This window comes from Schistocerca nitens, chromosome 1 (genome assembly GCF_023898315.1).
Source record: "Schistocerca nitens isolate TAMUIC-IGC-003100 chromosome 1, iqSchNite1.1, whole genome shotgun sequence".
Taxonomy (NCBI): Eukaryota; Metazoa; Arthropoda; class Insecta; order Orthoptera; family Acrididae; genus Schistocerca; species Schistocerca nitens.
Window position 1 is genome coordinate 1,063,548,023 of NC_064614.1, and position 13,091 is coordinate 1,063,561,113.

A 13,091-nucleotide genomic window follows, 5' to 3' on the forward strand; every position below is an offset into this window, starting at 1 on the left:
TAGTTTTCTTTGGTGACAATATCAGTTCCAGTGCACAACTAAATTTAAAAATCTGTCTTGTGGGGTGAAAATCCGTTACTGCTGCTATCTTGTGCTGACAATGAGATGACTTTCATAGAAATACTGAGTTATTTCATTTGTAATACAGTTTCATAGTTTTTGTAGTTGCTCACGATCTTTACACTTGCATGCAATGGGTGTAGCATCAGCATACAGAACTATCCTTGAATTTGAGGAGCAGTATTTTGTCATTTACACAAATCAACAAAAGAAAGTATCCCAGTACAAAGTCCTGGGTACCCTGTATTACCTATCAGTAATGTTAGATCTGTGTGTGCCACTCGCCATCCTTATGAGTGAAAACTGATTTGTGTTAGATAAGGTTTTATTAAACTGTGAACAATTATCAGCATAATTACCAGCCGTTTTCCCTTAGTATTTACTATCTCTCTCTACAAGCAACTGATAGAGATTAGCTAAAACAAATCTGTAATTTCAGATGGAGGTCTGTCTATATCTAAAATTATGTTTCCTTTCCCATCTATAGCTTATCGCAGAAAGTTGAGTAACACCTTCAACACGTAGGAATTACATCTTTGAGCACCAATTATTGCCACTTTTTGCAACATCACCATAAGGTTTGATATCCCTACTGAAAGATGAGCAGAAATTCTTTGTTAATGGGTGCATAATAAGATTCTTGTTTGGTATACCAATGCTCAGTAATAACTGAAACATCTGGTTTATTAAAACATGCTACTATGTCCAAATCATTGTGCTTATTTCCTAGGCTCGTAAAGTTTTGGAGGATGATCTTGGTTTGCAGTTTGCATTGTATCCACATATTTATTTATTTATTTATTGTAACCATAAATATCCCCGTTAAGCAAATCAGATGTGCTTGTCAAACTGGGAAGAGGAAACAAAAAGACCACACATGTACAAAATAATAATAAAAGGAAAGATTCCAAAAGAATTCCTGACAGCAAAATGTAAAACTTAATTGTTTTTGGATATATTACTTCTTATATCCTTCATTCAAAAACTTAAGAAGGCTTTTAGTTTAGTGTCTTCAAGCCATAATGCTGTTTCATTGAGCATCGCAACAATCAAGTCGAGATAGTAGTGTACTATGATACTACCTATGAAGAAATTGATGTACTGGATGTGAAGTGCACAGTTTAGTCTACCCAGCAGAAGATGGCCCTGCACTGTTCTATACCATCATGAATATACCTATACATTAGTGATATGTTCATCACTGACAGAAAATTGAATAATCACATTTTTGCTTCAAGTTTCTGAAATGGCAGTTGATGAGATCATATCTGAAGAGACAGCTATCAACCCACACTTTCAGCATGAGGTAGGACTAGCAATTACCAGAATTCTGAAATGTGGATCTTGTAAACCTAGAGTTGCTCTAGGAAAACAAGTAAGATGTGACACGTGTTCCAGATCAAAGATGAGAAAATAAAAGGTTGCTGTATTAGTTATAGCATACAAATACACTCCTGGAAATGGAAAAAAGAACACATTGACACCGGTGTGTCAGACCCACCATACTTGCTCCGGACACTGCGAGAGGGCTGTACAAGCAATGATCACACGCACGGCACAGCGGACACACCAGGAACCGCGGTGTTGGCCGTCGAATGGCGCTAGCTGCGCAGCATTTGTGCACTGCCGCCGTCAGTGTCAGCCAGTTTGCCGTGGCATACGGAGCTCCATCGCAGTCTTTAACACTGGTAGCATGCCGCGACAGCGTGGACATGAACCATATGTGCAGTTGACGGACTTTGAGCGAGGGCGTATAGTGGGCATGCGGGAGGCCGGGTGGACGTACCGCCGAATTGCTCAACACGTGGGGCGTGAGGTCTCCACAGTACATCGATGTTGTCGCCAGTGGTCGGCGGAAGGTGCACGTGCCCGTCGACCTGGGACCGGACCGCAGCGACACACGGATGCACGCCGAGACCGTAGGATCCTACGCAGTGCCGTAGGGGACCGCACCGCCACTTCCCAGCAAATTAGGGACACTGTTGCTCCTGGGGTATCGGCGAGGACCATTCGCAACCGTCTCCATGAAGCTGGGCTACGGTCCCGCACACCGTTAGGCCGTCTTCCGCTCACGCCCCAACATCGTGCAGCCCGCCTCCAGTGGTGTCGCGACAGGCGTGAATGGAGGGACGAATGGAGACGTGTCGTCTTCAGCGATGAGAGTCGCTTCTGCCTTGGTGCCAATGATGGTCGTATGCGTGTTTGGCGCCGTGCAGGTGAGCGCCACAATCAGGACTGCATACGACCGAGGCACACAGGGCCAACACCCGGCATCATGGTGTGGGGAGCGATCTCCTATACTGGCCGTACACCACTGGTGATCGTCGAGGGGACACTGAATAGTGCACGGTACATCCAAACCGTCATCGAACCCATCGTTCTACCATTCCTAGACCGGCAAGGGAACTTGCTGTTCCAACAGGACAATGCACGTCCGCATGTATCCCGTGCCACCCAACGTGCTCTAGAAGGTGTAAGTCAACTACCCTGGCCAGCAAGATCTCCGGATCTGTCCCCCATTGAGCATGTTTGGGACTGGATGAAGCGTCGTCTCACGCGGTCTGCACGTCCAGCACGAACGCTGGTCCAACTGAGGCGCCAGGTGGAAATGGCATGGCAAGCCGTTCCACAGGACGACATCCAGCATCTCTACGATCGTCTCCATGGGAGAATAGCAGCCTGCATTGCTGCGAAAGGTGGATATACACTGTACTAGTGCCGACATTGTGCATGCTCTGTTGCCTGTGTCTATGTGCCTGTGGTTCTGTCAGTGTGATCATGTGATGTATCTGACCCCAGGAATGTGTCAATAAAGTTTCCCCTTCGTGGGACAATGAATTCACGGTGTTCTTATTTCAATTTCCAGGAGTGTATGCAGTGAATAAGAGGTGTGAAATGACTGTGTTCGCCAGCCGCGGTGGCCGAGCGGTTCTAGGCGCTACAGTCTGGAACCGCGCGACCACTACGGTCGCAGGTTCGAATCCCGCCTTGGGCATGGATGTGTGTGATGTCCTTAGGTTAGTTAGGTTTACGTAGTTCTAAGTTCTAGGGGACTGATGACCTCAGAAGTTAAATCCCATAGTGCTCAGAGCCATTTGAACCAACCATTTTTTGGCTGTGTTCAAAGCTATGTAGACTTGTTTAATTCCTGGTTTAAGTAATTCACATTATTTCATTGCTGTTTCCTGCTGTCATCCATTAATATCTCAATGTCAACAACTACTTTGTTACTTTAAAACCTTCAACATGTTCACTGTGGCTGACAAGGTCAATAAGAGCTACTAACACCGTGCTTTTAAGTGTCATCCGCAGTGAATGTGCAAAACAAGAACATTTTTGCAATTTAATTGAAAGTCCTAATTCAGCTTTCTTTTTCAGGCATGTTTATTTTTAAGTATTAAAACTGATGAGAATTTCATTACTAGACCACTAATTTTGAAATCTGGATGACATCATCCCAGCACTGTAACAAAATGTGCACCATACACAACAGGTTAAATGCAATCTCTCCTCTCCACAAATTTGCACCTCAGATGTGTTGTATGTCATATAATACTACAGTTAATTTTCCATACATCTGAGCAAAACCAGTTCTTGCGTGTCCAAGTTTATCTCATCTAGGTATTGCACCTTTCCCTTAACTTTAGTGTGCTTTACAATAAAATTTGTATGAAAAGTTTTCTGTGTAAATTACCTATTCTACACCTACACCTACAGCTAATGCTTGTATAACCCAGTGTGCCATTCAGGTGGTTTACTTGTGCGTCAATATAATTGTCAGGTTTGGTATGAAAGGGTTTCTTGAAATATATTCCAACATAAATTTTTTAGTATCTATTCTCAGTTGCAAAATATATTACGCACTGTCAGTGCCATTTCAATGCAAAAATTTTAAATCATGCTGGGGAATATACCAATAACACAGTTCCAGCACACCTCAGAAATTTGATTTTAGTTGCTTCAACCAATGAGAATTACGGACCAAGTCTTGCACTGCCCTGTTTTGTGTATTAACCCGTTGGCTGGCATGAATGTGCCGGTGGTCACAGCAGACTGCTCTGCTGGGGCCAGCAGTGATATGGTAACAACCAGGTATCAGCAATTTTACACTTTTATCTTACTGAGGAAAAATATTTACTTATATTTGATATTCCTTGCCATTTCCAGACTATTTTTGGGTGTGCAGTATTTTTATTTAAATGTCTTACAAAACCAAACGATAAATGACTACAAAGTTATTCATGAATTCATTTTTAGATACATATTTAACTGTGTAAAGGATAATTCCTGAAACAGTAATTAGCCACAACTGTACAGATGCATATACTTCACATTCAAAGTTCCTAAATGCCTGCTTAACACATTGACTACCATGCTGCTCACAGTAGAGCAGGACACTTAATGCTGTATGCCTAATCTGGTGGTGAAACACCCATTACTAGTCATGTCAGGGTCAAGAAATGCAGAAGATAATCTCTCAGGGAGTAGGCCTACTATAATCTAAAAACGTAAAATTATAACTAAAAAGGTCATTTCCAATTATGTCTACCAAGCAAATTATGCTTTCAGTCAGTGATTTCTTTTGCCATAAATGACTAGTGAACGCACGTGCCAGAGGATTGTAAATATTCATACTTTGCCTCTGACAAGCAGCAAAGCCATTAGAAACAGCTATGCACATAGTCCAATTTATGTTGAAATTATCACCTGGGTATTTTAATTGAATTTGGTCTACTATAAGCAACATGATAAAGGAATCAAAAGAAACACACACACACACTGGATTAATTTCTTTATTAACAACGCTCGGATTTCCACATCACCATAGAGGTACCAAGCTTGATGCGTTACTCATTTTTTTACATGCCGAGTTTCCCCAGTAGGCCTATAAACCATGAAACAGACAAAAAGCTACTTCTCGCTGTCTTCTTTTCTTTGGATTTTCACTTCAGAAACTGAAACATCCATTACAAAAACAGATTACATAACTCACAAATCTGGATTCAGTCATTGCAATTCATACCTATTTTACTGTAAAAAAATACTGACTATGATGAATGATGTAATTTTGAACATTCAAAAAGTTTTCAAATGTGCAGGTTACTGATGTTAGAATACAGTTACTACACACTTTTTGATCAGGAAAAAGTTACGATGATTGCAACTTAAATACCGAAGCCATTTGTTATGAGAATACGCCATTACCACAAATAATCCACATAGATGCGTTGAAAGAAACTTTACTGGGTAACATAATGCATCAGAATACTATAGGCACAAAGAATGAAATTTCTGTAGATTTACCGTACACTTTACTTTTCTTGAGCATTATAAGATTACTAACGGAAGTTACTTATCATCCATTATCTGGAATATAAACTATCCTTTCTCCTCTGCAAACATCTGCTTTTGCAGCAAGTATTATCAATCTTTTTCCGTAATTGAAAAGCTTTAACGCACACAAATCACAAAACCCGCCATTATGCGCACGCACACACACACACACACACACACACACAATGCATTAGCATGTCCTGTTCAAAGAATATCCGCGTTTCGAAAACTACCAGCGATATTGGCTAGCGTGAGAGACGACGTCATGTCATGATGTGACGTCATGATTCCTCGGGGCCCGCGAGACGCTTCTGCTTCAACCAGTCACGCAAAGTGTGGACAACTCTAAACCGCATATGTACGGGCCACGGAAGATGTGCTGACGTCCTCTACAAATGGGGAATGATACCAACACCAACTTGCGACTGCAGTGCTGAAAAACAAACAGTCCAGCACATAGTGGAAGAATGCCCGGTTCGAGCCTACTAGGGAACATTCAACGATTTCCTCACTGCAACAGAGGAAGCAACTGATTATATTAAATGTCTTGATGTTGATCTGTAATTACTCCATGTATAAAATGTATAAGGATTGTGATGTATGCCATACGATAAACAAAAATAGAACTGCTAAGAAGTACAGGGTGGTGATTCTTCTGGAAAATCTGGAATTCTCATGGAATTAAATTTTTCCTGGAAAATATCAGGGAATTGCAGGAATTTTATAAAATCCAAGGAAATTCTGCATTTTAGTTTATCATTGAAATTGAATTTCATAAATTGCAAATTTTTATAATACTTAATATTCCTAAGTGTGTTAACGATATGAATATTATTCTATACAAATTATCGATGTTTAAAAACTGTGGTTAAATTACTGCTTATGGTTGCTATATAGTGCAACTGAAATAAAAGTCATTATTGTGGTATTCTGCCCACCCCTCTCCCCATACCCTCTTACCATTACTTTATCAGCATGCCTGGAATTTTTTTTCCGAGTGTAGCCACACTGAAAGTAGCTTAGCACTATTGAATTATTAACATTGCTGTCATGCGTTATTTTCTTTGGTCTGAAGAGCTGATACTGTTAAATTGCAGTACATTCGCAGGAGTTGCGCTGTCCCTCAATGTAGTTTGAAATGTAACCTGGTGGAATAATGTTCTCCTTCAGATCTATTGAGGCTGTTGTGACAATCCAGAAGAAATCATCTATGTATTATGTATTTGTTCTCTGCAGAAGTCTACATCTATGAGGTTCTCCTCACAGTATATGTATGTATATGGAACTAAAACTATGCATATACTCTGATCCCTGTGAGAGATTAGACCTTGCAGCCTATGTATTTCAGTGTATCTGAATCAATGTTAATGTAATAACTCATTTCTTATATTTTGATCAATGGTATTTGCATGTTCTATTCCCAATTTATTATATTTCTGGTGTCCAGTTTTTTGATTTGATTTGTGTAACGTCCGTGCGATTTCATGTCCCTATCCTAATCTATTATATTTTGACATCTAAAGCAGAATGTAATTTAATCTACACAGTACATTCTTTTTTTAATTTTTTGCATTTGCCTGATACTTTTTTGTTTTGTGTGACCTTTACTAAGCAAACACTGATTTTCAGTTTTAGATAATTGCATTGGCAGGTATTGTAATTTGTTTCAACCACACTATTAATTGTGTTTCACCAATTAAAATACTTGGCTCCCTTAAAGAGTAATCACACGAAACTGTCTTATTTGTTTCAAAGCTTTTGAGAAATTTAAATTTTGGATGCACTAGGAAAAACGATTTTGTTTTCGTGAAATTTTCAGAGTTTAATATTTCATTTTAGTAAGCACTTTAATTCCTCTATCACATTCAGGAATGAAATCATTCCCAACTATTAAACTTTGTCATTAATAAATTGTTGAGTGTATCGTCCTAAAAAAGCCAGCTGATTGACTATTTTGAACTACAGACGTCTGATAGTAGGTCACACACAACTTATTCCTGCATTTGTTTTACTCAGAAGTCTTTAGTAGTTATAAGAATATTACTGAGTCAATAAAGGTATGTTCTTACAGAATTTGTATCTTGTTGATACTCTGCCCACTTTACATAATAAATAATTACCAATTGGAAATATGAAGTGGTACCATGGAAAACTCATCATCTATGAAGATTGATAAGTATTTATTAATGAAACTGTCATCCTAGCAATTTTATGTTGTGTTGCTTCTCTGTTAATGTGCATAATGTATGGTCTCGGCTCTCACCCATCACAAAAATCTGGCTCTCTTATAATGTACTGCCTATATCCTTCACAGTACCTGTCGTTGCCTGAGTTGTGAACTAGTGTTGACAACTTTCAGAGCTATCTCATTATGTCTTTACTGGACATAGTTCTTAATGTGTAGTTCTGAACAGCTAAGATGATTTCATCACAAGGATTCTTTCTGTTTAGTCAAACATGCACCACAGTGTGAAAATACTTTCAAAATTGAAATCAAAGAATGGAAAATTCAGGATGGAATAACAATGATACTGGCCACGAACAAGACGTTTTGGCCAAAAGCTCACATGTGTAGCAGTCTTTTTGTTGTGCTTGTCTATGACTCAATATCTCCTCCATGAGGTGAGTTGTAATCTAGCCTTTTCAGAATTAAAATATTAGATCCCAAGCAGCAAACCACTCGTAAAATTGAAAGTCTCATTGAGATTTGTGAAAACTTGTAGAATAATTTCCATCTCCATTTGTCATCAGCTGATATTTTCACATGAGACTTGGGAACTCATAGCAGTTACAGTGAACTTGATATTCAATTATTATCAAACTGTCAGGAAACAAAGCTAAAAAATTCTTTGCATGAGAGGAGAGGTAGGTAGAGTGTTTTCCTGTGAGTATTGGTTCTGCATAAAATTCCATTCACAATCTGCAGAGTTTTTATAGCCACCTAGTGTCATGTTCTGCATCTGGTTACCGGATATCCTTACAGCATGCTGTTACGAAATACTCTTTATGCATGCTACAATAATCATAAACACACACAGTGAAGCAAACAGTTTTCTCAAGGTACATTGTGTTTTGTATTTTTATGGCTGTAGTGTGTTCTTTGGATGGCCTATTACTTTTACTGCAGCCATGATACATTTATTCTAGCTTTTATTGACCAAGGGCAATACACATTGTATTATGTGTTGCAGTCTTTGTTTTGTCTCATTTCTTCAGTTTATGGGCAATTCTAAAGTCTATAAACAAGAGTTTTATTTGAAAATATCATGAAAAGGACAAATTGCAAGTCACGGTCAAGATGACACACTGAACTGCAGACAGACATGATGAAAAAACTGTCCACATACAAAAAAAAAAAAAAAAATCACTCCCATACAGACTGGCCACCTTGGGATGCCATATCTGCAGCGGTGGCAACTCCCTTGCCTGGAATACTAAAAGTTTCACAAAGGCCTTCACAGACAGACACTACCCTTGTGGAAGATCCATGTGCAAGACCTGCCCAATCCACTCCCTCTGCACTTTCTATTCCAGTCCTGTCACAGGCTTGTCCTAACACACCAAAGAGGTCAGGCCTCCTTTGAAAACAGCTGTTATATGCAACAGCTCGCTGCAGTCATTGTTCAGCTTTTTATATTGGTGTGACTACCAACCGGCTGTCCATGAAGATAAGTGGCCACTACGAATCTGGCCAAGAACAAAGTGGACCACCTTGTAGCACAATATGCAGCAGAAGTAAAATACATGATTTCAATAGCTGATTCACAACCCAGGCCATGTGGTTCCCCTTCAATATCAGCATTTCTAAACTGCACAAATGGGAGACATCCTTATAACATATTGTCTGCTCTGAAATCATCCCATCCACAACCTACACTATCCCACTGACCCCACACCCTCCATCCTACTGTTTCCAGCCTCCTCTGTCCTGTCACCTCAAAATTCGCCTCCCCTCACCCTCATAATATGCTGTTCTCTGCCAATGTTCTTTTTTGCTTCTCTGCTTACGTCCTTTCTGCTCCCCACTTTTTCCCATCTTCTCCCTCTCCCACAGCCTCCCAATGCTGCATCTGTCAAACTTATCTTGTCACCTGTAGTCACAGTGTTCTCCGCCAGGCAGGGCCAATTCCTGTTCCCTCACACATATCTCACTGTGCTCCCCCCCCCCCCCCAATTCCCTGCCAAACTCTGGATTGTTGCTCCTGTTCAACATGTTTCTGTTGCAGCTTGGCTGGAGGTAGCAGTCGTGTGTGTGAGGTGTTCTAAGTTGGGTGAATGTGTGCGCATTTCTCTTTTCTGAAAAGGGCATTGGCTGAAAGCTTATATGTCACAGTCTCTTCATCATGTATGCTTGGAACTCAACGCAACTTTACAGAGAGTGGCAATCTGCCGTTTTCATAATACTGTTGACTTTCCAGTCTTATAATTTTATTTTAAACAGTAACGGAAAATCAAAATTGTGAATTGGCAAGGGGTTCAATGAAGGTACCTGATTATCTACAGCAGTGGGGATATTTCACCTTCCTTTAATGTTTGAAAAACAGCAGCATAGCAAATGATTTCATCTGGAGACAAGACAATTGGAACAAAAAATGCAAGGATGAAAGCACACGAGAGAAATGAAAGTGTGAGGTGAGTGGAAACAAACAAATCAACTGAAAAGTGGTCTTATAAGGGAATATATACAAGAACGAAACACACTGTACAATTTTTCTATAATCCACTTTAGTTATGTGTACATGACCGAATAAAGAGCAATCTACTGTTACTTTATATGGAGAATCTGTCATCAGCTTGCTGTCCTTGTGGTAACATATTTATGTTGAAATCAGCTATTATATTAGGAATCCTCTGACCGCACAAACACAACTTAGTGTATATTATGTTGTTGTTGTGGTCTTCAGTCCAGAGACTGGTTTGATGCAGCTCTCCATGCCACTCTGTCCTGTGCAAGCTTCTACATCTCCCAGTACCTACTGCAGCCTACATCCTTGTGATTCTGCTTAGTGTATTCATCTCTTGGTCTACGATTTTTACCCTCCACGCTGCCCTCCAATACTAAATTGGTGATCCCTTGATGCCTCAGAACATGTCCTACCAACTGATCCCTTCTTCTGGTCAAGTTCTGCCACAAACTCCTCTTCTCCCCAATCCTATTCAGTACCTCCTCATTAGTTATGTGATCTACCCATCTAATCTTTAGCATCCTTCTGTAGCACCACATTTCGAAAGCTTCTATTCTCTTCTTGTCTAAACTATTTATCGTCCATGTTTCTTTCACTTCCATACATGGCTACACCCCATACAAATACTTTCAGAAACGACGTCCTGACACTTAAATCTATATTCGATGTTAACAAATTTCTATTCTTCAAAAACGCTTTCCTTCCCATTGCCAGTCTACATTTTATATCCTCTCTACTTCGACCATCATCAGTTATTTTGCTCCCCAAATAGCAAAACTCCTTCACTACTTTAAGTGTCTCATTTCCTAATCTAATTCCCTCAGCATCACCCGACTTAATTCGACTACATTCCATTATCCTCCTTTTGCTTTTGTTGATGTTCATCTTATATCCTCCTTTCAAGACACTGTCCACTCCGTTCAACTGCTCTTCCAAGTCCTTTGCTGTCTCTGACAGAATTACAATGTCATCGGTGAACCTCAAAGTTTTTATTTCATCTCCATGGATTTTAATACCTACTCCGAATTTTTCTTTTGTTTCCTTTACTGCTTGCTCAATACAGAGATTGAAAAACATCGGGGAGAGGCTACAACCCTGTCTCACTCCCTTCCCAACCACTGCTTCCCTTTCACGTACCTCAACTCTTATAACTGCCATCTGGTTTCTGTACAAATTGTAAATAGCCTTTCGCTCCCTCTATTTTACCCCTGCCACCTTCAGAATTTGAAAGAAAGTATTCCAGTCAACATTGTCAAAAGCTTTCTCTAAGTCTACAAATGCTAGAAACGTAGATTTGCCTTTTCTTAATCTAGCTTCTAAAATAAGTCGTAAGGTCAGTATTGCCTCACGTGTTCCCATATTTCTATGGAATCCAAACTGATCTTCCCCGAGGTCGGCTTCTACCAGTTTTTCCATTTGTCTGTAGAGAATTCGCGTTAGTATTTTGCAGCCATGACTTATTATACTGATAGTTCGGTAATTTTCACATCTGTCAACGCCTGCTTTCTTTGGGATTGGAATTATTATATTCTTCTTGAAGTCTGAGGGTATTTCGCCTGTCTCATACATCTTGCTCATCAGGTGGTAGACTGGCTCTCCCAAGACTGTCAGTAGTTCTAATGGAATGTTGTCTACTCCCGGGGCCTTGTTTCGACTTAGGTCTTTCAGTGCTCTATAAAGTTACAAAATGTGGACATGTGTTTGTACATTTTTGTGAGAAAGAGCAAATGGTTACTAGACTGTAGAGCAGCTATGAAGGTGGGTGAGGGTCGGATGCACAGAAGCATGCGGAAGTGTACCACGTGACTCACTGCCAATCGTGCGCCAGTGGCATTCTTGTCTTCGTTCTGTGGGGTGGTACTATGTTCGGAAGTTCTAACTTTTTATTTCAGTCATTGTGTCCTGTGCTCAGTGCTGAATGTCTTCATAGTGTTCATTATGAGTGATAATAAGTAATCGCACCAAGTGCTACACAAACAGGCAAGACGAATAGTGTTCCGTGTGTACCAATAATTTAAGAGACAATCTTCCGCTGAATCCATGCCGGCACAAGGCATGTATCGCGCCGTTGCCAAATGCCCGGAGCAAATAGCTGAAGCCGTTCAGAGAATATCCGGCAAAGCTAAGACGTCTATGCAAGCCTGCGGCTCAGCTGTTTGCAAATCACCTGGGAAGCAACACAATGGCAAAAAAGAAGTCGGTGAGCTAGACGATTTCGCAAAAAACGTTTTGCGACGCATAGTGTTTAGCATGTATGCTGAAGGCATGTATCCAACGGCAGAGAATCTAGTTTTGCGTATGAAAGAAGCTGAAAATTTTAATGGAAGCAAATGGACCATATTGAGGATACTGAAAGTTCATGGGGTTCAGGTATCAGAAAACTAATGATTAATAAATGGAACGAAGCGATATTGTAGCTGCAAGGACTGTGTTTCGTTAATCAGAACCACGCAAGGGCTGTGCGCTGGAAAATGAGCGATGAGTACGGCGGATTAAAAGTTCCTGTGGGTAAGGATAATAGAATTACAGGGCTTCATGTTGGTTCAGCAGATACTGGTTTTATTCCCTAAGAGTGATTTTTAAGACGTCTAAAGCTAAGAATTCTGAAGATTAGCACTCTGAAATGACATACAGCGTCTTCAAAAGGTGGTTTAGACAACAATTATTGCCATATATTCCTGCATCTTCAGTTATAGTCATGGACAATGCGAGCATGCACTCAGTGCAAGTGAACAAAGCTCCAAATACGAATTCCAAAAAGGCAGACATTATTGCATGGCTGTCATCTAACGGAATACCTCATAACTCGTCGCATACCAGAGCAAAATTGATGGTTCTTGTCAATCAGCACAAGCCTGCATGCAAAGTTTATGATATAGATGAAATTGCAAAGCAGTATCGATACCATATCGTTAGATTATCCCCATACCATTGCCATTACAACCCAATCGAGCTGGTATCGGCTCAGGTGAAAGCATATATGTTGCGGAAAAGAACAATACATTCATAATT